General features: G+C 51.4%; 1 long non-coding RNA gene across 1 annotated transcript; it reads right to left on the bottom strand.

The window, feature by feature from the left end:
* Positions 1–11,407: 11,407 nt before the first annotated feature.
* On the bottom strand, positions 11,408–19,196 carry LOC133228722 (uncharacterized). Its single transcript, XR_009730344.1, has 2 exons — positions 18,392–19,196; positions 11,408–14,705 (listed from the first exon to the last, which is right to left on the bottom strand). It is a non-coding gene; the product is annotated as an uncharacterized LOC133228722 (long non-coding RNA).
* Positions 19,197–23,188: the final 3,992 nt, after the last annotated feature.

Here is a 23,188-nt window from a genome sequence, read left to right as displayed (position 1 = left end):
GGTCAGGAACCTGGCTGGGATTCTTGGGCAGCAGTTGGTTTTTTTCTTACATGCTTTTCACCTGGCTAGGATTTAGGTGCATGGTTTTTGAAACATTTTTGGAGATTAAGGAGGAGTCCTATACAGGACACTATACCCGTGCAAAGTTCCAAGAACTGAGAGAAACCCATTTACTGTCATGTTTCATGGTGAAACATCAGTGTTTTCCCGCTGAAGTCAGGAAAACATATAATGTCACTGACATGGACTTTTGTTGAAGGATCTGGGTAATGAGTGGCACAAGAAAAAAAGTGGTAGAATACTGCAAAGGAAGAGATGCAACCATTCACATGTGCAGAATAGACAGTTGTCTATATGCATGCATGCCAAGACGCTTCAGTTATGTCTGACTCTGTGTGACCCTGTGGACTGTAGCCTGCCAGGCCTCTCTGTCCATGGGATTCTCCAGGCAAGAATACTGGAGTGAGTTGCTGTGCCCTCCTCCAGGGGATCTTCCCAACCTGGGGATTGAACCCATGTCTCTTACTTGTCCTAGCATTAGCAGGCATGTTCTTTATCACTAGCGCCAACTGAGAAGCCCAACTGCCTACACAGAAAACCCAATAACGTATTGTATACCCACGATTCCAAACCACTTTAATTTTTATTACTTCAATAAACTACAATATAAAATGGTAAAAAAAGAAAAAAAAAAGAAAACCCAATAACGAATATCACAAATCATAAGGACATAAAGAAAAATTCAATATAAAAAATCAAGATTGTCCTCATTATTAGCAATAATCAATTAGAAGACTCAATGCAAAAGTAATTTTCAAATTACAATAGCAGTGAGATTTTAACATACATGAGTGAACCTAACTAATGTGCGAGATCTTTACAAAGATGATGGCACATGCCTGCAAGACACCGAAACTCCCTGACAGGAGGGAGCAGCAATTTGCTGCATCCCTAAATAGGAAGCCTCAACATTACGTGGCTGACTTTCTTCCATTTTCATCTACATGTTCAGTACAATACCAACCAAAAGCTCAACATAGATTTTTAGAGATATTGACAAAATTCATCTTGAAGAGAAATGGCAAGAACAGTAAAGATAAGTAGTGTTAGTCGCTCAGTCGTGTCTGACCCTTTGTGACCCTGTAGACTGTAGCTTACCAGGCTCCTCTGTCCATGGAATTCTCCAGAGAGGAATACTGGAGTGGGTAGCCATTGCTTTCTGCAGAGGATCTTCTGACCCAGGGATTGAACCCAGGTCTCCTGCATTGTGGGCCTTTCCTGGTAGCTCACCTAGTAAAGAATCCACCTGCAATGCAGGAGACCCTGATTCAATTCCTGAGTCAGGAAGTTCCCCTGGAGAGGGGATAGGCTATGGACTCCAATATTCTTGGGCTTCCCTGGTAGCTCAGCTGGTAAAGAATCCACCTGCAATGTGGGAGACACCAGGTTGATTCCTGGGTCAGGAAGATCCCCTGGAGGAAGAATAGTCTACCCACTCCAGTATTCTTGCCTGGAGAATCCCCTTGGACAAAGGAGCCTGGCAGAGTACAGTCCATAGGGTCGCAAAGAGTCAGACACGACTGAATGACTAAGCACAGCACAGCACTCCTGCATTGCAGGTGGATTCTTTACCATCTGAGCCACCAGACGGAAGCCCCCCAAAGATAAGAAAGGAAGAAGAAAAAGAGGAAGGTAGGGGAGAGGGAGAAGGGGGAGGATGGAGAGGAAGAGGGGGGAAGTGGTGATTCTCTCTCCAGGTTGGGCACATAACAAAAGTACATAAGAAGGAGTGGTGGAGCTGACTGAGTAGAGCAAACAGATCAAGCAGGCATAATGAGAAGTCCAGAAACAGATTCATTAACATACGTGATATTAATATACAAAAAAAGATATGTATCGAATCCTCAGGCATCAATGGCATTAAATGGTGTTGAGACACTTGTCTACTATTACGAAAGAAAAATAAAGTTAATCTTCAGCCTCACACCATTTCCCAAAGTGATTTCAGGTGAATTGCAGACCTAAATGTAAAACAAAACTATAAAAGCATTGGGCAAAATATAAGAAAGTATAACTTGGAGAGACAAAAGACCTCAAACAAGACACAGAAGATGCAAAGGCTAAAATACAGAACACATAAGCTTGACTACTTCAAAATTTAAAATCCCTATACGACTCAAGATACAGTTAAGAATTACCCACAGACTTGGAGAAAACACTCACACAATACAAAACAAAGGATCACAAATAGAACATGTCATCCCTTTCAAATAGTAATATGAAAAAGATAAGATAAGCAACTGGTAGAAATTCAGGCAAAGGATATAAACACACAATTTGTGAGAGAGAAATTACAAATGACCAACAGACATGAAAAATTCTCAGCTCAGTAGGAATGAGGGGAAAACACGTTAAAACAAGATATCCTTTCTCACCTATTTGATTGGCAAACCTGTGCAGGACAGACAATAGAATGTGTGAAACAGGATTCTCACATGCTGCTGGTGAGAATGTAGTTTGAATGGGTTTTTGTGGAGAGGAATCTGGGCACATCTATTGGCACAAAGACCTCACACACCCTGGCTTCTCCACCTCCCAGATCTAACCTGGAGACATGCCCATACGTGTGCAAAGTGGGTGAGAGACAGAGCATTCCCCACGACGTTCCCTGAAGGAGTCAGAGCTCGGAGAAAAAATTAAATGTTTTGCAGCAGAATCAGTGTAGAGGAATCTGGTGGTTACTGTTCACAGAGCCTCGGAAGCCTGGGGGAAGGTTTGCTGTAAAAGGATATGTAAGATAGTGTGGTTGTCAGGGAGGGGCGTGCAGCTGCCCACCCCCGAACTATGACGCAGTGAGGCTGGGTTGGGGGTCTGTAAGTCTCACAAGGTGGTCATCACTGCAGGATGGACAGCGAATCTCAGCAAAGTAGTGCCTGTGCTTCCCTGGCTGGGCCAGACCCGCCCAGTGGGCAGCGCCCTGACTTGTCAGTGTTTGCACCATAGCGATCCTTGTGGTATTAGGTTTATGGGGCTCTCTCACCTTTCACAAGGATTAGCTGGTGTTGGACTTCAGAGACACAGGATGGAGGCTGTGGAGACATGGCTACCAGGTCCATGATGAGAGTGCATCCTGCCCACAGGGCACTGCAGCCTGGTTCAGTGTAGACCCCGTTCCTCCCTTATCACCAGCACATTGAAACATGCCTCCTGACCCAGGAGGCTGCAGGGGTCCTCTCCCCTTGCTGGTCCTGGGCCTCAAACACATCAACCTCTGAAGTTTGCAACCGAGAGAGATTGTTGAGTATATTTAGATTCCTCTCTGTGAATGCAGGTGAAATTGTAATGAGCAAGATTAGTGATGCATGGGGTATTGTGTGATGCGTACAGAAGAAATTACCCCTCTGCTAAGCCAGCTCTGTGCTTTCATACACATTGGATCGATACTGGGAAAACAAACACAGGCACCAGGCATCCTGGGGACCCATCCTGGGGGAGAATCCATGGCAGGAAATGCTGCACTAATTAGCAGAGGAAACCACAATGGTCTGTCCTCAGGGGTCCCTCAGGAGGCTTTGTGGAAAGGACCCGGGACATGATGGGTTACATGGGAACCCCCCAGGGTTCTGAGCATGGGCCCCGACCCACAGGGGAAGACACAGGGGTTGCTGAGCCCCTAAAGTTTTGCTACTCAGACTGGGGTCTGTGGACCAGCAGCATCTGCATCACCAGCAGCTTGTTATAAATGCAGATTCCCAGGCTCTCCCCTCCACATCTGCCCTATGGTTGGAAAAGAACCCTGAGCATGCTCAGGACACATGGCTGCCCAGGGTAAAGACCACACTTCCCAGCCTCCGTTGCAGCCTCAGAGGCCGTCTGACCAATGGATTTGAGTTCTGACCAATGCACTATGAGCAGAGGTCACAGGAACAACTTGTGGGATACCCTGAGAGGATGGAGGGGAGCCCTCCTCTCTCCCATTCAACCCATTCAATGGCTGAATGAGGCCCAGTCAGCTTGGGTCAGCTTATTATCCAGGCCCAGGAGGACCCAAGGGAAAAGGAGATTTTGTGAACTTTGGAGAAATGTGACCTGCTTCACGTGGTGATCAATTAGACCCCTGTGGCGGGGCTTCCAAAGCTGTGACATAGGGGTGATGATGGTGGTGGTGATGGTGATGGTGATGAAGATGGTGCCTTTTGCCAGGGAGATGAGGAGCTGTGATGAGGGAATGGCACAGCTTGGGGCAGGAGATGCATGTGGGTTCCCCAACCCTGTATTACAGGCCTCATTGAGCCTGGGGTCCTGGAAGGTTCACTGACATAGCAAACCCCATTGCCTGCACAAGATCAGTGGTTCCCGTCATGCGTGGCTGAGGGGAATCAGGAATGGACATCAGCGGCAGGTGCTGGGACACTATGCTAATGGGGTTGATGTGCCCACCTCCTGGGGAGTTTCCAGGGGATGCATCAGAGCCATCCCTGCAAGGAGGTGGGCTGGGGGTCCCCCGGCTGCTGTCTACATTCCAAAGCACATTAGCCTGGATCTGGAGGCAGAAGTGTCACAGACCTGCCTGAGCATCTTGCCTCGTGTTTAATTGCACTCTCCAGTCCTTCTCTGTGAATGCCTATTCCTAGCATCCGCCCACTTCTTTGTCAGGTTTTCTCTGCTTATTATTGATTGGTGGAAGCCCCTTAGATGGTTCTGTGCCAAACCTTTGTCTGTTAAACATGACGAATGTCCTTCCGCGTCTGCCCTGTGTCTTTGCCCTTGTGTGGGGGGTGGCGTTCTCCCTTGAGGGTCTACAGTTAATCACAAGCTCTGTGAAATGAGTTTTCTCACCTGCCCCTCCACTCTGCTCTCTACAGCAACCAGTGGACGTTTCTCAACTAAATTGAATTCAGGGCAAGGCTTTGGAGAACTCAAGCCATCAGGAGGAAGAAAGTCTAATAACACAATTTTCCTGGCAGTTTCTGTTTTGACACATTTCCCCAGGAGATGGATTCAAGCTGGAGGCATTTGTGACCAGGCTGATCTTTGCCTGGAGACTGGGAGGCACCCGTCCCTGCAGGCGTCCCTGGAGCCCCTCCCAGTGGAGGTGAAAGGCCGGAGGTGGAGCTTGGGGGAATCTTTGAAGACCCCCAGGAACACAGGCTCTGGGGTCAGAGCTGTGGCATTTAGGGGGAGCCCGCAGACCCCAGCTGTTTCCTGGGCCCTGACCTCCCTGCTCCAGGCTGCCCCTCACTGAGCATCCTGCTGTCGGGGTCCAGGTCTGGAGGAGCGCCCCTGGACTTGTGGATCTGGGGCTGTCTCAGCGTTCAGGTCTCTCCTAAGGACTGGGAGAGCAGCAGTCCTTCCCCTTCCTGCCTGGACCCCATCTCTGTAGGATGAATAATGCATTTCTCTAAAGCTTGTGATGAATGGTGAGGGCAGAGCATTTGCCCTGGGCTGTGAGCGGATTTGCTGCCCTGCGTGCTCATGAGAGAACCTGACTGAGAGCTGCGAGCTGGGCCTCCTGTGGGAGCTTGGGGGTGGGGTGGGGAGGGGAGAACCAGGAGCCCCAGGGACAACACAGAGCAGGGGGGCTGGTGGCCATCGGAGCCAATGTGCATGTCACCTGAAGGCTGCCCTCGCCCCCAGGGGTCCCTGTGCCCCTGCACCTCCTGGTTCCATGCCTGGGGGCCCCCCTCCACCTCTCTCGGGCCACAACCCCCGAAGTCAGCTTCCAGAGTAGCCTCAGATATGACCGTCCTCATTCAGGTGGCTTCCTGTATGACTCAAATGTTCATATTTGCATCTAAACTATTGTAAATATAAAAATGAGTAGCAAAATTTATGCTAACAACCTAAAATTTTAATTTTATTTACATACATAAAATAGCAGATGAAAAAGCCCATGGCAAGTCTAGAGCGACCATGGAAGAAAGAAAGAGCTCACATTTCAGTCCCAGTAACAGTGATTCTTCCTGATTCTAGAACAAGGGGCTCTGCAGTTCATCTTGCTTTGGGCCCACAAATCTTGCCCCTGACTACTCCTGAGAGCCCCTGGGGGGTTGCCATGTCCCCAGGCTCACCCTCACCCCCAGGCCTGCACCAGGCTCTCGGTGGGGTGGCGGGGGAGGCGCCAGTCCATGCCTGAACTGTGTCCCTGGAGACCCCACTTCTCTGAGGTCAGCTCTGCTGGCTCTGGGGCTTGGGGGATTGTCTAGGCTGCTGGGGAAAAGCTCTGCTGTTTGGGGCACGTGTGACCCTCAGAAGGGGCTGGGGGACTGAGGACAAGGGGTCCTGGGGGGTCTTGAAACAGGAGGCCCAGGGACAACTTGGAGGCCCCTCCAATCCCCACCCCTTGTGCTGAGGCCTCTGTGGGGCCCCAGGATTGCAGGTCCCTAGAAGACAGGGTGATCCTGCAGGAAGTGTGGGGAGGCCCTTGCAGAGCCCTGCAAGGGGGCAGGGCTGCCCCTCCCCCTGCTGAGTACACTCACATTCCCAAGGGCTGTTTGAGCCAAGGGTAGCACTTAGCCCAGGTCTATGGACATAGGTGAGCAGAGAAGCTGGGAGCATCCATCCTGGGGTTCATGCTGTCCTGTCCCCAGGATGGATGCTCAAGGACAAATTGGAATCATCACCCAGAGTTGTTCTCCGCAGGGAGCACTCTCCCAAGCTCCTGTCAATCACACACAGTTTAGAAAGAAATGCATGAATTAAAACATTCGACAAGCTGTGAGTCATGCACATGGTGCCCAACGAATTGAAAAGAAAATCTTGAAAAATGCAGGCCTTACTTCATTCTGCACCACAAAAATGAATGTGCTGCTCAGGCTCATAAATTTTTGGAAAGGTATTTTTGTCAAAGAATCAGAAACATTCTATGCTCTCACAGCTATGACACAAGATCACAGCCTCCTCCAACCAGGAGAGACTCCCCTCAGTCCCTGGAGATGCCCAGGGACCTTCACCCATGGAACCACGTGGGATCCTCAGCATTGAGGGCTTGGATGGTCCCAGAGCTGGGATGGATTGAATTTAAGAGGATCCCTGGAATGCCAGAATTCATAGACAAGCTTGTTGATCGTGGAGAAGCCAGAGGTGAAACAGCAGGAAAATGGGGTGCCGACAGGTGACAAAGGGTGTCACACTCTGGAGCATCAGGAAGATGGGTCTTGCCCAGTCTTCCCTGTGTGAGTTCTTCCCACCGCCATGTACATGCCAGCTGTCCTGTGTGTCTATAGAAAGATTTATTGTGAGGAGTTGGAACAGATACTTGTGGAGGTCTGTGCATCCAAAATCTGCAGGGTAGGCTGGAGACCCAGGAGAGCTGATGGTGAAGTCCCAGTCCAAAAGCCATCTGCTGCAAAACTCCCCCTTGACCTTAGGGTGGTCAATCTTTTGTTGTATTCAGGCCATCACCTGATTGGATGAGGCCCACCCACACTAGGGAGGACAATCTGCTTTACTACTCAGCGTCCCCTGATTCAAATGTCGATCTCATCTAGAAACACCCTCACAGAACACTGACCAACTGCCTGGGCACCATAGCCCTGCCAGGCTGACACACAAACCACACCTCACAGCCCCTCTCTCACATGTGCCCAGGCCATCCATGTCTGATGTCTCTACTGGGGAAACCATCCTGATGTGAACTCAGGACCAGGGGTAGGAAGGATGCAGGTGTGCAGAGGGTGGAGGGTAGTGTTGTTCCTGACCTCAAGGTGTGAGCAAAGCAACATTACAGCAAAGCAGTGTCCTGCTGGAGGTCCACAGGGAGGTCGGGGGTGAACAGGCCAGTGAAGAGGGCAGGGGCAGACATGGGGTGGAGCTCACGGATGGGGAGCCCTAGTGGATGTCAGCTCCTTCGGGCCCAGCAGAGGGGCCCCTTCCCAGGTGCAACTCTCTACCCTCCCCTTGGTTCATGGGGGTATGATTCTTTGTGTCCACTCAACCCCTGAGAGGTGAGGGTTCATCTACCTACCATGAGGGAAGCTTGTGGAGCAGGCAGGTCACCCATAGGAGCCCATTAGAGACAGGCCATATCTGAGTTAGAACCTGGGGAACCCAGGGAGCTCTCATCCCACTACCCAGGACCCTAGAAGGTTGTGGCTGGAGCTGCTGCCACCACCTCATCACCTTGGAGATTTTTCAAACTCATTAACAAGCTTTGAACAAGTAAATCGTGTTTTCTTTTATAATAGCAACAAACATTAAGGCCCATTATAAAAGTGGAATAGAGTCAATGTTCCATTGTAGAGAGGAAAAGATGACAGTTTAGACTTTCTGTAATAACCAAGAGTGTATAAACAAATATCATAATGATGTGAGAATTGCACTGTGCCAAGAGCATCGCTTATTTCCAGCTGTGGCCATTCCTGCTCCAGAAAGAACACCCCCCAACTGGTAACTGGCTGCCGAGGAGACCTCTGTGGCCTCTGCCTGAGAATTTACAAGGTCACTGTCACGAGCCGCTCGTCCACCTCATGGTGTAGACAGGGTGAGCATAGAAGTGTTTATGCTGCTCTCAGAGTGACCTGCTAAGTGTGCATTAAATAACATCAGCTCGCTCTGCATCGCTTGCCTTGGAGTAATTTTAATAACAAGCTAAGTAGGTAAAACAAGTGGAGAAATGAGCTACTTCCTGCTCCCTCCCATCAGCTGCCCCCATAGCAGCACTGAAGTCTTCATTAAATCCATAGCTCTGGAACGCACTGAGGATAAAATCCAAACTCCTCCCCGTGACTGAGTCAGAACACACTGCCTTCCCCACCTCCCACATCTTCCTCCTCCCGCCCCCTCCCAGCCACACTGGCCTTCTGTCTCTGAGCCCCTGGGTCCCTGGCCTCAGGGCCTTTGCACATGCTCTTCCCTCTGCCTGAGCACTCTTCCTGCCTGTGGTCCGCTGGCTCCTCCTCACAGTGCAGGTCTCCCTCAGAGGAGCCTCAGACCAGCCAGGACAGAGACCCCGTCCTGCCCCTGCCCAGCCCCCTAGAGCCTTGTCGTCTTTCACTTCTCAGCCCTAGCACTGTGGATTTATCTGATGTCTGTGTGCATGCTCAGCCGCTTCAGTCATATCCAACTCTTTGTGAACCTATGAACTATAGCCTGACAGGCTCCTCTGTCCATAGGAATTTCCAGGCAAGAATACTAGAATGGATTGCATGCCGTCCTCCAGGGAATCCTCCTGACCCTGATATTGAATCCGCATTGCAACAATTCTTCACCCACTGAGCCACCTGGAAACCCTGTCTAACGTCTCCATGTACTCATTTCCACAGGGTCCCTCTACCTGTCCTGGAGTAAACCAGCACCCGGCACGCAGCAGGTGCCGCAACCAGTGTGTGTTGAGCGAGTGAACGTGGGCCTTGTTCAAGGTGACGGTGGGCTGTGAGAGGTCAGTTACCAGGTCCAACTTAGATACCAAGGCGAGCAGAGGAGGAGAGTCTAAGGTCATGGATTCACAGGTGGACCCAGAAAGACTGTTTCAGCTGACATTTACAGCATATCACAAACAGCAGGATATTAATTATTAAACTCTATCAAACTCATTTACCTTTAGGCAAAGCCAGAAATCAGGCTTTGCAGTCACCTATCCTTCTGTAAATTGCATTCTCAAGACAGCTCCCGAGAGCAAGTGAAAGCTCCATCCCCCATCACGTTCCTGTCGCTCTGACCTCCACCCCCAGTTCTGAGCTCCTGCTTTTGTCCACCTGGGATCTGAGCACCGCACACAAGACAACAGGTGGGACCAGGACTTCTCAGACACAGATGTGCGCCCGCCCTCCTGGACTCATGAGAACAGTTCCTGCCGCATCGTGATCACCACCCCAGAGCTGTGGTGTGAGAACCCTGCGGGAACCGCACAGCCCAGCTGGGCCCACATGCACCTGTCCTTCGGGCTTCCCTTCGGGTGGCGCTAGCGGTAAAGAATCCACCTGCCAAAGCAGGACACAAGAGACGCAGGTTGGAAATGGCAACCTGCTCCAGTGTTCTTGCCTGGAAAATTCCATGGACAGAGAAGCCTGACGGGCTACAGTCCATAGGGTCACAAAGAGTCAGACACGACTGAGTGAGCACACACCTGTCCTTCTTTGACCCTCTTTTCTTTTCTTTTTTTTTTTTTTCTTTTAAAATCCCTGACATAACTGTAGACAGCTAACATGCACAAGTCCGTCGAGACCCGGGTGCGTCCTGCCCGCGCTGTGCACGCTGGCGGCTTAGTCAAGCTGGCCACATTGCTCTTTTCATCAATGTAGACAGCTTTTAGAACCACTGCCTCAATTATTGGAAATCACAATGCACTCGGCTTAAATGACTGACGACTACGCGAGTCTGTCCTCGAGCCGAAGGGGCACCCGTCTTCCTCCACCTCCGGCGCCCGCGGCCCGCCTGCAGCGCAGAGCCTCGGGGCCCGGCCGCCGCCGCCGCCGCCGCCGCCCTCCAGAGGGGCCGCACGGGCGCTCTTCGCTCGGCGGGACCCGCCTGCCGCCGACCCTCTTTTCTTGACACAGCCTCCTTGCCTCCAATGAACCCACGTCTGGCACCGACAGCCCTTCCTTCCAGGCAAGTGGGCTCCACTCCAGCATCAGACCCAACTTCCCGCTGTGCCTCTTGACCGAAAGGGACCCTCCACCCACCAGCTGCCAAGAGAGCCATTATTTCCTCAAATAAATGCCCTGCGCCTGGAATCACCCTGCACCCTCACTTTTCTCAGCAGGAATGTTGAAGCCGAGACCCCCTCCCTCCAGACCAGCTGTGCGGGCTCTGGGCTCCTGCAGCTCTGAGCCACCCTGCCTCTCCCAGGGGTGCACCAGGGCCAGGGCTGGGTAGCCCCGGGGAAGGTGAGCGCAGCTGGTGCAGATTGGTCTGGGGAACAAGAAGCACTGCCTTTAGGAGGGGCGGATGCTCTTCTGTTCTCCGCAGTCTCCACCCACCCCCATGACTCACCTCCAGGCACCTGCACTCCTCACATTCCTGTGTGTCCCAAGGACACGTGAGTTCATGGCCTTGCCCTCAATCATTGTGGGGAGCTGTGGGCTGGAGCTGGACATGAGGGGCTGAGCTGCCTGGAAGTGAGGGTCCCACACTTTGTGTCATCCTGGCAAGACCCCCCTCTTCCCAGGGCTCTGAGCCTCCTAGATGGTTTTGGGTAAATTAGAAATGGACCCTTCCTCACACTTGTCACTGCCATCTGCCGGGAAACCATCCCAGTGTGTGTGACTCCTACATGACTGTGGTGTGAGCTGTGCTGTTTGAGTGACACAGCACGCAACCTGAACAACAGCGCCTGTCAGCCCTGCCTCCTCCTCTGCCGTGCCCCCTGCTCCTTCATCCTTCCCCAGGGTGCCAATCACCAGCCGACCTTGTATATTTTATCTAATAAATGTCTGTTTCACCTTTTGAATATATTCTCCATGAGGGCTGAGAGTTCGGTCTGTTTTATTCAAGATTGCGTTCCAGAGAATAAAACTGTCTAACATAAAGTAGGGACTCAACAAATATGTGTTGAATAAATGAACAAATGAATGCAGGAGTAAGTTCTCCTTCTTTCCCCTCTGCATCTTCCGTTGTCACCAGCAGAGACAGTGAGCAGAGGTCACTGAGTTATGTGCTGCCCTGACCAGCCTCAGGGATCTTGGGCTTGATCCAGGGGAGATGCTCAGAGCAAATTTGGGGCAAATTCCTGTTTGTAGAAGCTGCATCTGGGCACAGCTGCCAGGGACTCAATTATGCTGTTAAGTGAAGACAAAGAAAATGAACCAAGTTAGTTTATTAGGTTTGAATGACTGCACAGCTGCCGAGGAGCCACTAGTGAAAAGTCAAGCTTTGACAGAAGTTTTGACTTCTGTAGAATTAAATGTTTACATTCAATATTAAATTCCTGAGCAGTGGAGGTGGGCTGGGAGTGGTGGTGCCTGAGGGAGGAGATCACTTCCTAATTAGATGGAGGGAAGCTGATTCCATCTCGTGGGATCCTATTCTAATAACATAATCTCCACCCCATGACCTGGCGACTCTGTGAACCTCCAGAGAAAGAAGCAGTTTATTTTCATTGCTTTAAAGATGATAAAATGTATAAAACATCCCACTTCTGCTCCAGTGAAGGGTCAGTGAGCTCAGGGGTCTGTCACCTCCTCCCAGGTTTATCCTGAGGCTTTTGCACACACAGGATAGGGGTGTTAATCCAGCAGTTGTTGGTGCTCAGACAGTCGTTGAGGGACAATCACACCCAAACTGACTTTAATCCCAGGAGTTCTACTCACATTACTGAAGCTGCAGGAGCAGGTGGGGGCCAGATTCCAGTCGGCAGGTCCTGGGGTTCAAGGGACGTTGTTACCGGGTCTCCCTGAATCAGACACTGTCTCTGTCTCCAGTGAGTCCTCATCCAGGGAGCCTCTCCCCTCCTGGAGTACACCGTCCACTCCCAGCTTAGGACTCATATGCTCTCTGCTGACCCTCCTTTCCATTGTTCCAGACCCTGGGGTCCCACATCACATGCCCAATGCAATGGTTCCTCATCCTGAGCCCCTCCCTGTGACCTGGGCCCTGGGGCCACTCTGGAGCCTGGCAGCAGACACGGGGGTAACAGTGCCACCCTAGGTCCACACACCAGACAGGAGGGGGACTGCCTCCAGGGATGGTGGAAGTGGACCGTGCTCACAAACCAGGAGATGCCAGCACCCAGGACCCAGGTGAGCAAACAGGGCTCCCAACAGGTGACTGAGCTGCTGGGCCACACGGCTGGCAGGAAGCAAAACTGGGGTCCCAGGGGCTTCCATCTGTCTGTTTGTGTGCCTGCGGGGCCCTGTCCTCACCAATCCCCCCCCCAGGCTGTGTGTGCAGTGGCCACTCCCACTCGAGCATCTCTCCTGCTCCCTGAGTTGGAGGTAAGATGTCATGTGGATGTTCTGTGTATGTGAAGGGAAATGATGACAGGGACTCAGGAGGAGCTGGGCAGTCTGCTCCTCAGAGATGATGGAATGACATGTGGCCACAGAGTGAAACAGATACACGGCTCCTGGGTCAATGCAGGAACTTGCTGACCCGAAGCCCTCTGTCCCAGATGGACTCGCCGCCCCCCCCATCTCCTGGGGTGCAAGGCTCCGATGGGTACATCTTTCTGGTAGAGAAATGGCAGCTCCTGATTGACTGCTGTGCAGGCAGAGAGGGAAGTGGAAGGCACAGCAGGGACTTGGAAACAGAAATTCAGTAAGCACCCTGATTATAAAGGCGAGAGCTGAGAGTCAGGGGAGGGCACCCTGAGTTTGGCCACAGAGGAAACTACTGCCACAAGAGGGCTGGAGAGTGATTACTGGGAGGGGTGAGCAGACCAGGGGCTGGGTCTCCATCAAGTCCAGAGGGTCAGGCACAGGTGTCCAGAGTCCTCTCCCCGAGAAGCCACCCAAGAGATCATGCCAGCAGGTCATGCCAGCACCTGTGACATGGTGTCACCATGGAAGCTCATCAGACACTCAGTGCCCAGAGTTGCACTGGGGGCTGGCCAAGTAGCCACCCTCTGCCTGACATGTCCTCAAATCCCAGACCCAGGAGGGAAGCAGGTGCCCAGCATCAACCATGTTGTCTTCACAATGGTTTAGATGGGAGGATGGGCATGGGGGAAGTCCTCTTTAGCAATGAGAAAAAATTCCCATCCATATCGGGAACTCTCCATGGTCCTGCTCACAGGCCCTTACCCAAAACAACTTTGCCAGCAGCCTTTCTAAGAATCGTGGTTCATGTGCCAGGTTAACTCTTTTCTGTACATTTTCTCAACAGGGCTGTTCAAGGAACAAGATGGAGGTCCAGAGAGTTCACAGGCCATTCCCACAAGGGGACCCTGCAGAGAGTTAGTGCATCCAGAGATGAGGACAGGAGGGAGAAAGAGGAAGACTGCACCTGACTCCCCACAGAAAAGTCAGCTTGAAAACAACACACGGTCCACAACCTTCATGAGATGGTTACAACTGGGTGAATAGACACGAAACATATGGAAATGTCATTGTGACATGGATGAGATAAAGCAGCAGGGGGGTTTGTAAAGAAGTAGGGGTTTTATGAGTCTCCAGTCCAGGTTCGATGCACGATACTGGATGCTTGGGGCTGGTACACTGGGATGACCCAGAGGGATAGTATGGGGAGGGAGGAGGGAGGAGGGTTCAGGATGGGGAACACATGTATACCTGTGACAGATTCATTTTGATATATGGCAAAACCAATACAATATTGTAAAGTTAAATGAAATAAAATTTAAAAAAAGAAATAGGGGTTTTGTAGGTAACTGGAGGTAAGGTGTTATCAGTTTAAAATACACGGTTATGTCTATAAGATGTCTTCTGTAATCCCACTGGTAACCACTCAGAAAATACCTATGGAGAATGTACCCAAAAAATGAGAAAGAAATCAAACATATGAAAAACAAAACACAATGGAAGGCAGTAAGAGACGAAAGTCACTAAAGACATACAGAAAACAATGTATAATGGCAATAGAAAGCCCTTCCCCATCAGTAATTTACATGTAATTTAATTACATGTAAACGGGTTAAACTCCCCAGTCAAAACGTATTGAGTGGCTGATGAATAAACAAACAAGATCCAAGTATATGCTGCCTACAAGAGTCTCACCTTAATACACGAGGATGGGGACTTCCCTGGTGGTCCAGTGGATAAGACTCTGAGGTTCCAGTGCAGAGGACATGGGTTTGATCCCTGGTCAGAGAACTGAGTTCGCATGTGTCATGCGATGTAGCCAAAAAAAAAAAAAAACCAAATTAGACTCAGGGACAGACACAGGCTTAAAGTAAAAAGATGGAAACAGATCCTCCACCAAACAGTGACCAGAAGTGAGCAGGGGGAGCTATACTTATACCTGATCTCACATTATAGACTTTAAGTAAATACAGTCACAAGAAACAAAGAACATTGTATGATGATGAACGGTCAATTCAGGAAGACAGAACAATTGTAAAAATATATCCACGCAACACATAGTTCCAAATCACAGGAAGCAGCATTGGTAGAACTGAGGCAAGGCATAGATAGTGATGCAGTGACAGCAGGAGATGCAGCTCACTTCCAGTGAGTGATGGATCAGCTGGACAGAAGTTCAATAGAGAAACACAGGCTAAAGCAACACCGCAGGCACACGCAGAGCATTGCACCCAATAGTGGCAGATACACACCCTCCCCCAGTTCACATAGCGCATCCCCCAGCAGAGACCACACACTAGGGCACAAAATGAGCCTTATCCACTTTAAGAAAATTGAGATCATACAAGTATCTTTCCTGACCAAAGTGGAATGAAACTAGAAATTGGCAACAAAGAAAAGCCAAGAACTCACAAACATTTGGAAATTAAGACACAGTCTCTTTAACAATCCATGGGGAAAGAGGGAATCACAAGGGAAATTAGAAAATATCTCGAGATGAATGAAAATGGAACTCCTCATACCAAAACTTATTTGATCCAGCAAAAGCAGTGCTAAGAGGGAAGGTTATAGTAAATGCCTACATTTAAGGAGAAGAAAGCTCTCAAATGAGCAACCTAACATTACACCTCAAGGAACTAGAAAAAGGAGAGCAAATTAAACTAAAAGTTAGCAGATGAAATATTTAAGATTACTCCAGGAATAAATAAAATAAGAATAGAAAAAATCAATGAAAGTAAATTTGTTTCTTAAGGATCAATAAAATTGGCAAATGCTTAGCTAGAAGAAAAACAGAGAAAAGACTTAAAAATCAGAAATGAAACAGAGACATTATAACTGATGCCATGGAAATACACACAATCATGAGACTTTCTTAAACAATCACATCCACAACTTGGACAACTGAGAAGAAATGGATAAATTCCTAGAAACATACAACCTACCAAGACTGAATCAGGAAGAAATAGAAAATCAGACTTCCAATGAATAAGGAGGTTGAATCATTAGTCCAACATCCCAACAGAGAAAAGCCCAGGACCAGGTGGCTTCAGTGGTGAATTCTACCAAGCATCTGAGAATTAACACCAATCCTTCTTAAACTCTTCCAGAGAGTTCAAGAGGAGAGGACACTTTCAAACCCATTCCATGAGGTCCATGTTATGTTGTTAAATCCAAATCAGACAGAGATAGTATAGAGAACTAAACCAATATCCCTGGTAAATATTGATGCAGAAATCCCAGCAGGCCCTAAGATCCTCCAGAACCCCTGGAGAGAGGCTAGAAATGAGATGGCTGGGACCCACCTCCTTCCCATCCACCCCGCTTCCCTGGCCTCATGGGACCCCGGGAGCCCTCTGTTTGGACAAGAAGCCAGCAGCATCTGATGCTGGTCAGGCAATCATGCTGCAACGAAGACTCCAATGGAGCTGATGAGGGGCCAGGTTGGAGGGGTACCTGCCTTCTCATTAGCTGGCCTAACGAGCCTGCACCCCATGGACCCCATCTCAATGAATTATCAGCTGATAATCAAAGGGACAATTGCCAAAACCACCCCACTACATCGTGGGAGGGAGCGAGTGGGAGACTCCACCCCACCCCAGCCTCCAGGGACACCTCAGATGTGATTAAGTACATATCCTGAGACAGACAGAGGTGAGTGTCCTCCTCCCATCCCGACTCCCAGAGCCGAGAGGCCAGCAGAAGTGCCCAAGTCCACTGGCGCTGGATTTGGTATGAAAAGGTCTGGGCTGGGGGAGAGGTGGTTTTAAAGACAAACAGATTGTATAGCTTCCCTGCTCCACACCCTCCAGTGGTTTCTTGACATCCTGGAGCAACACAGTTTCAAGCTTGATCTTCAAGGCCCCTCTGATGCCCTCAGTTTACTTCCCCACTCCCCTCCCTTCTCTCTGTGCAGCTCCCACTTCAGGACTTTGCACCTGCCATGCCCACTCCCAGGACAGCCCTTCTACCATCCTTACCGACTCTCTCCCTATCTTCTCCCAGTCATCTGCAAAGCACCGCCCCTCAGGAGCTCTGTCCTGACCCAGGCCCTGCCCTGCACACCCACTGCCCAGTCACCTTGCTCCCTTTCCCCATGCATTTCTGTTCACTCCCCTACACATGTATTGCTCTGTCTGCTCACGGATCTGGGCAGCTCCATCTCTGAGGTTCCTGGGACTTCTCAGGGTCATCCTTGGAAGTTCCCTTCCTGAGCTCTGACCCAGGAGGCTTCCCTCCGTTTCCCTTGCCTCCTCCCACAGACCTTTCCCATCTGCCTTTCAGGAGCCTGGCCCAGCTGCAAGAGCTCCTTAGCCTCCCTTGTTCCTCTGGTCCAGGCCATGATCAGGTCTGAACTTCTAGCTCTCCCTTCACTTGCTGGGCCCTCAGCCCAGGGCAGCAGAGCTAGTGGACATATCCTCTGTCCACTGTCACTTGGAGACAGGCGAGCCCTCACACCTGGCAAGGACTTTGTTCTTCCATTGCCAGGAGGTCACGCAGTGATGCTAAACAGTCAACAGTATGGAACTGGCCTGACCATTTAGACTAAGATACTGAGGCCAGTGGTGGTGTTGATGGTGTTTGATGTCCCTAAATAGCTTTTTTAGCACAAGGGTCTGGGCAGGGCCATGTCCCCTCACAGCCAGGTCCTGGGTGGTCCAGTTGCACTAAGAGCCCAGATGGAGTCTGCCGTCCCAGGCGGGCTGTCACCAGGGCCTTAAAGAGCTGGAACCCTGCCCATCCTTCCCCAGGGGCAGCACAGCCACTGCGCCCTCACACCTGTAGGGGGCGCCATTCATACATGCACCCCTCTCCCCTTCAGATTCTCCCTCTTTGATGGAGAAACTACCAGATTGCAAGATCCCATCAGCACCTGCCTCTGCTGCTCATTCTCACACTCACTTTGAAATTAGAACACGTATTTCTCTTACGACCGTGTCCATTCTTGGTTTGCAAATCACTCTGCAGAAACTCCCCATCCAGTAATTTCCCTGCCCTGCTTTTCCCTGGTAATGATCACCCACAATTAACGAGCTATGTTGGATTAAAGTCATAAAGAACAGAGCTCATGTGAGCAGGTCCTGGAGGAGTCGTTCCGTGAGTGAATGGAGCAGCCTCAGGGAAGGGCCCGCTGTGCCTGGGCTCCCTCCATGGGGAGGCTCACCCCCTGGTGGATGCGCCATTTCTGGAACTTAAAATCCCCACGTGGGTACCCAAGGGGCTGCTTCAAAGGTGGTTCTGGATGCCGGGACCTCCCTAGCCCCTCTGCCCAGCTGCCCCAGCTCCTCTCTGCCCCACCCTTCAGGTAGACCATGACTCAGGGACCCAGGACTGCTCCACAGGTGACACAGCTCCTGACACCCAGCCAGCTCATGGGAGCAGAGAGCCCATAGGAAGGCTGGGCTCCGAGGCTGCTCCTGGCTGCACTCGCTCTCCCGGCTGACCTCCAGGAGACTCCTCGGACACCTCGTGACCCTCACCTGCTCTCAGGGGCCCAGGCCTGGCCACGTGCACATCTCATACCCTGGCCGCCGCCTTCGGTTCAGGGCTGGACACAGGCCCCGAGTCAGAGAGGTGAGACGCTGTCGCAGACGTCTGCCAGGACTCTGATCACGTGGAGGGCCTGCTTTCTCCGGGGCTGGAAGCTGCAGGACGCCTGCCCGCGCTCAGTAACCGCGCCCGCTCAGGTCCAGGGAGACAGTCTGTGCGCAGAGATGGGAGGGGCGGCCTCAGGCTGCTGTCCGAGCTTGGTCACCCCAAGGATGCTCTGCCCGGGACTGTCAGTTACAGAAGACGGCGCTCGCTCTCTGCGCTCACCTAGTGTGTGATGAGATCCTGTGACTTGTGACCAAAACCTCTGGACACTTGACCGTTGTTAACATTGAACAATAACACAGTTTTATCTGAGCTGAGAAGGAGGAACTGAGGCCAAAGCAAGGAAGAAAAGCCCTCCCTGTCCCCACACCCCCGCGGGCCCCTCCCCTCTGATGTCACTCTTCCTGCAGGGACAGCGGGGACAAGAGACGCCTCTTCCTCCAGATCCTGTTTCCGTCACCCCTCAGCTGGCCCTGGAGTCATGCCTCCCCACCCTCTGGACACAGCAAGTCAGCCTTCTCACAGGTTTGCAAGCTCAGAGGAGGGACAGGCTCCCAGGGGGACCAGCTGTGGCCCCACCTGAGAGAGAGGCTCCAAACAAAGTGCCATTGGGATGGGGTGGGGTGTGTTCCCTGCAGGGGCTTCTACAGACTGGTTATTAGTGTTATTGCTCAGACCCTGGTCCTGCATCCTTGGGGAGAAAACCACGTGTGTCCTTAAAAAAGACAACAGAAAGGTCAGGAAATCAGAGAGACCCCAGGAAAGGGGCATCTGCCTCAGGAGGACTTGGTTGAAGCCAGTTCTGGTCCTTCCCGGTCAGAGCTGGTAGTTTTGGGAGATTCAGGAAAATGAGATGGAATCTGGGGCACAGAATGGGAGGTGGGATGGGGCGGAGGAGCAGAAGGCTTTTCCCGTTTGCGTCACCTAAGCCAGAGCCGCTTATGCGAGAACAAGATTCACTAGTCTTTTATGCGGTTAATCTGATACTGCTTGGAGGTGTTTGAGTAACAACTTCACTAAGTATTAAAAGAGAGGAATCAAGGACTTTCCTGACAATGCAGTGGTTAAGACTCCACCATTCCACTGAAGGAGGCAAGAGTTTGATCCTGGTCTGGGAGCTAAGATCCCACATGCCATGCAAGGTAGCCAAAAAAAATTTTTTTATAAAGGGGGAAGGGCAAAGAAATTTGTTGGCTTATGTATAAGGGCAATTCATGGGATGAAGGCTCTGGGCACAGCTGGACCTTGAATTTGCCCCTGCTGTATGTCTTTGTGTTCTCTGTCTGTCTTTGTGTCTCTCCTGACATTACCAGGCAGTTGTCTCCCTGTGGTCACACCGGGGGGCACCTAGCACCTTCAGGCTTATACTTCCCAGATCTCTCTCTCTCCTGAGGGCAGAGAAGGGGACACCATGGTCCAATTTCCCTGTGGACCACAGAGTGTTCCCTGTGCCCAAGAAATGGACTGTCCCCAGTCACCAGACTTGAATGACATGCCTCCTGCTGAGTGTATAGCTGGGTTCTGCCCCCTCGAGTGAGGGACTGAGAACATGGTTGTGGTTCCCGAGGAGATGCTGGGCGGGTGCATGTGTACACACGCTCATCTGCACTCACAAATGCCATGCACACATATGTACACACACACCTATTCCAGACGGAACAGAGAAAGCCCTGGACTGGGAACTGAGAGCTCCCTTTCTGATGGGGAACCCCAGGCCGGCACTTTCTGGGGGATGCTCACCGCCCACCTGTTTATCAGGGTGTGGTGAGTGTGGACTCTAACCAGGTGGGAGCAAGATCAGGACAGGACAGGTCAGGCAGAGGGTGAAGGGCAAGTGGATGGTCCATTCTAGTTAAGCAAATGGGGAGCAGGGTGCAGGAATGTGACCACATGGCTTCTAGGTCAGCATCCACCCACCCTTCCCATCCTCCCCACTAGTGAAGAGCCACACCAGCTTCCTGTCCAGGGAGGACTTGGAGGGAGGGATGGGGCCTCAGGGGGACAGAGGCAGGGGCTGTGGATACTGAGTGGACCAGACTAGCCTCCAGCGAGTGAGGCTCAGGAGGACTGGCAGGAAGCCATAAGAGGTTTCCTCTGCTCTCTGATCCCCCAGGGAAGCTCTCTGGGGTACTAGGGGCACACACAGCTTTCCTGTGTGGACACACAGAGATAGGAGCCCCCCAGGTAGGGTCCATGGAGAGGAGATGAGTGAGACCCTGCAGTGCACACCTGGCCCCATGGCCCTGGGCACATGTAGAGAGGAGGTCAGGGCCCTGGGTGTCCCCAGGAAGTGGGATCAGGGGACAGAGGTGAGGCAGAGGGTCACATTCCTCAGGCATCCTGCACAGCTGACTGATGCTGGGTACTCCCCTCCACAGACACACAGTTGATGTAGGTCACTGGGCACCTGGGTACCATGGTGACGGTGCCATAGCAACCCCCACCCCTGCAGTCTCCACACCAGTGCAGGTGGAATTAATGAGTTTAGATTCATTTAGTAAAGTAATTGACCTGGGGAGTCAGAGTCTAAAGCCACTTTGGATGCTAGGCTCTGGCCATCCAGGACCCACCATGAGAGGACAGAGAGAAGACGAGATCACAGGTGGGATCAAGAAGGAGCCAGAGCTCCACGACTCCTGTCTGCCATCACCGCTGCCTCTGTGGCTGTGGGCAGGGGAAGAAGAAGGAGGGGCCAGGGCTGAAGGTGTGGGGTATGTTTACATGGTCCCTGTGGCTGGCAGCTTGCACGTTGGGTGGTTCACACTTGGGACATCATCAGGACCATAGCAACCGAGTCCCTCCCAGGCTCCCTCCCACTTCCTCCCAGGTACCATCTCCTCGATCCTGCCTCCCACTTCAGCGTGCACTTGTTTTTGTCTTAACCCCCTTCATGCATCCTTCACACACAGAAGTGACTGTGAGCACTCTGCACATTTACGGGATGTAATCATACAGCCCTGATCCCCTGTGACTTGCTTATTGTGTTCAACTTGAGTTTTTGAGCATCTCTGTGTTAAAGGGCCTATTGAACATGCATTCTCAAAGCTGTATACAATTATTTGTACCACAATTTATTATCCATTCGATGGCTATTCATTCCGCACATTTATTGCTTTGTTCTGTGAACAATGCTTCCATGTAGCTTGTCGAGAAGATTAAATTCATCTATCTTATGTATCCATCCATCTTTCTGTCTACCTACACTGAGTGCCGTGCCTGGCAGACAGAAGGAGCCACAGGTGTGTCATTACCATCCCTCGCTGTAGGATCAGAGACAGTGCCTGAATTGGGCATTGTTAGCCGTGGCATGTGAATACACAGGTACACTAATTCACACACTCACATTCACCCTCACACAAGCATACACTCCATGGCTGGATGTTATCAAAAGACACCGTGGACTGATGTGGAGAATGTGGCCCCACCCCCATCAGTCTCATCTCTGACCTGTGACAGCTACACAGGGAAATAGACCCCAAGCAAGTCCAGCCAGGCTCTCTGGACAGACAGAGGTGCAGGGCTCTGGCCTAGGGGAAGGGGTGAAAAGGAGAGGCTAGGAGAGGTTTTCTAGGGCTAGAGGGAGGTGAGATTTCCCCAGACCAGAGAGCTGGGATCCACAGGCATGAGGTGTCAGAGGTTTACCAGCTGTCCACCACTAGGGGAATCTGAGGGCTCTGTGGAGACACACCAGCACACCTCATCCCACGGGGAATCAGTAGTGAGATGGCTTGCTGACCTCAGCATGGGGCCCCAGACTCATTCCCACAAGTCTGGGGGCCGCAGCCGGGTGGTCCAACGACCTCTGAGAACGTAAAGATCCAAACACACTGCTCCAGAGTGAAGCTGACCCGAGGTAGCATCTCCTGACCTCCATCCTGCTTCGGTCTCCACCCCAGAAGCCAGAGCCCCTGCCCAAGTTCCCTAGAAGGTCTGGGGGAGGGGAGGAGTCTGGGGATGAGTGATTTGTTTATGAGCGAGCTCATTGCAGGATATTCTCCACAAAGTGGTCTTTTCCTGTTTTCCTCACAGATGTAAACCCACTGCTCAGGGCACCGTGGACACATGGTACGTAGTCAACATACCAGCAGGATGTGGCAGGACTCACAGGTCTCCCCTGGGAGGTGGGGCCCTGCTGGGATAGGGTCCAAGGGGCCAATGAGCAGGCAGGAGAAGCCGGCACTGAGATCAACCCAGAAAGAGGAGTTCCCACTGTAACCAAAATTGGGGTCCAGCTGTTCACTGTGTGAAAGCCAATCAAGAGGCCAGGTTGGTGGAAAGGAAAGTTTGCTTTATTTTGGATGCTAGGGGTGAGAGCAGACTCCTGTCCAAAGGACTTCCACTGACCACCAGCGGGCAAGAGCTTTTCTAGGCTGAGGGAGGGGGCTACATGCAGAAACAGCATGGTCAGCTCTGCCGGTCATCTTGAAACTGATCATCAGTGGTCTGACCAGCATTGATTGTTTTAAGTAGTTAATCTTCAGTTTCAGGGTCAGTTTGTTCCCATTTCTTGGAGGCCAGTTCTCAGAACTGTGGAAGCTTATGTCATGGCTACAGTCTGGTCATCATGTAGTTAATTTCTTCCACCTGGTAGGGGTTTCAGAATCTATAAGCCAGCTCACACGAGATGGCTCAGAATATTGTCTACAGCCCTTGATGCTGCTGCTGCTGCTGCTAAGTCGCTT

Source organism: Bos javanicus, chromosome 17 (genome assembly GCF_032452875.1).
Source record: "Bos javanicus breed banteng chromosome 17, ARS-OSU_banteng_1.0, whole genome shotgun sequence".
In the NCBI taxonomy this organism is placed as follows: Eukaryota; Metazoa; Chordata; class Mammalia; order Artiodactyla; family Bovidae; genus Bos; species Bos javanicus.
The sequence above is the reverse complement of the archived record's forward strand: the minus strand, read 5'-3'. Positions and strand labels throughout refer to the sequence as shown.